The sequence below is a fragment of the Macrobrachium nipponense genome, chromosome 2 (genome assembly GCF_015104395.2).
Source record: "Macrobrachium nipponense isolate FS-2020 chromosome 2, ASM1510439v2, whole genome shotgun sequence".
In the NCBI taxonomy this organism is placed as follows: Eukaryota; Metazoa; Arthropoda; class Malacostraca; order Decapoda; family Palaemonidae; genus Macrobrachium; species Macrobrachium nipponense.
Genome location: NC_087201.1, coordinates 66,690,978 through 66,692,991, shown reverse-complemented (window position 1 = coordinate 66,692,991; position 2,014 = coordinate 66,690,978).

Sequence of the window (2,014 nt, the reverse complement as noted above, 5' to 3'; positions counted from 1 at the left end):
AGGTGTGATCTACCGAAATGTATTGAAACGGGATTTTTGTCTGTCACGTTATAATATTTTACCTCTAAACCAGTGGTTCTCAACTTTTCTTTCCCATGGACCCCTTCTAATCTTATTCTTTATCATTTTTTGGACTTCCATACCCATTCCATGGAAAAAAGCTTATTCTGTTTTTCACTTATAAAAACTAAAGTAATTGTATAAAATAGTTAAAGAAATAGTAAATGATTATGCTTTATTTTGAAGGAAAACTAATTTAATGCAAACAAATTAATTTAACAATTAAATTCTATACACCATTTATTGGCACTAGTAAATAATTTATAATAAACGAATTTAAGATGAGTATTTAAGAAAACAAATGCAGATTTCTTCAGTGAGATCACTGTGGTCGATTCTGGTAAGCGAGTATTTTTATATTCGGCTCCATCGATGTCAATGATAATGGAAGATCACCCTTTTTCACGATGTCGAGTCAATTACCAGCTTTTGATATAAGTGAAAAACACGACTAAAACCTGAGGCAGCCAAGTAAGATGATGGAAAAGCTATAACGTAGAACTCCACTTTATCCCAGAGTATTGGGTACATTTTATCAGTGTCATTTATTTTCCATGTATTATGCTTCCCGTCTTTGAATTTTGCGAGCACAAACAAACAGCATAGTTTAGAGTCTAAACTATGATGCTTGTTAGTGTGCAAAAAAATATTTCTTTGGATTTTGATTGCCAGAACAGACATAAGTGTTTTATTTCTAATCGATAACTGCCACTTAGTCGCATAAGATCGAACGATTATTATTAAGCAAGTTTCAACCTCACTTCGGGATTCATTTTTGAAACTTACTGTCTTATATTGAATGTTGGAAGTATGTCCATTGGATATTGAAACTTATCTAGTCCTTGTTGAAATGAAAGATGACTTGGTGAGATGAAACTTCTTCAGTTCTTGTTGAAATGAAAGATGAATTGGTGTGATGAAACTTATTCAGTTCTTGTTTAAATGAAAGAAAAATTGGTGTATTGAATGTTATTCAGTCCTAGTTTAAATGAAAGATGAATTGGTGAGATGAATCTTATTTAGCCCTTTTTTGAATGAAAGATAAATTGGTGTGATGAAACTTATTCAATCTTTGTTGAAATGGAAGATGAATTGGTGAGATGAAACTTATTCAGTCCTTGTTTAAATGAAAGATGAATTTGTGTGACGAAACTTATTCAGTCCTTGTTTAAACCGAACATTCGTACAATAGCAGTTACAGGAATTTGAGCTCTTGGTAGGATCCCTACAAATTAGATGTCTTTAAGCCGTAATTAGCACCATCACGAGCCAAAACCGACATATACCATTAAGGTCGCTCGTACATTTCCCTGACAGTGCTTGTCGGTTTGATACAATGTATTTATGCGTTTATGAAATTTATTTCGTTGTGATTAGTTAATTATCTGGGGCCATGCTGAGGCACAAAGCAATCACAGACTTCTTATTTGGTACGGAGGGATATGATTACAAGCTTATACATTAGTATGGGCAGACTAGATACCTACCATTGGAAGATTTAGCTAGATTTGTAAAACAGTCTATACATTCGCATGTTTATATATATATATATATATATATATATATATATATATGTATATTTTTATGTATATATGTGTTTATGTATATTATAATAATATAATTAATAATAATTAATAATATATCCATATAATTAATATATTATAATATATATATATAGTATAATTAAATATATTCTATAAATGATTATCTATATATATCCTATATAAATTTATAATTCTATAGATCTATAATTAAGTAATTCGATATTAATATATAATATTACTATTTTATTATATTCTATTATAATTAATTATATTATAATTTATATCTATTATATGAATATTATAATCATTATATTCATATAAAGAGACTTATTATATATATTAATATTATATATATATTATATCATACTAATATGTTAATATATATATAAATTATATTATAATTAAATAAA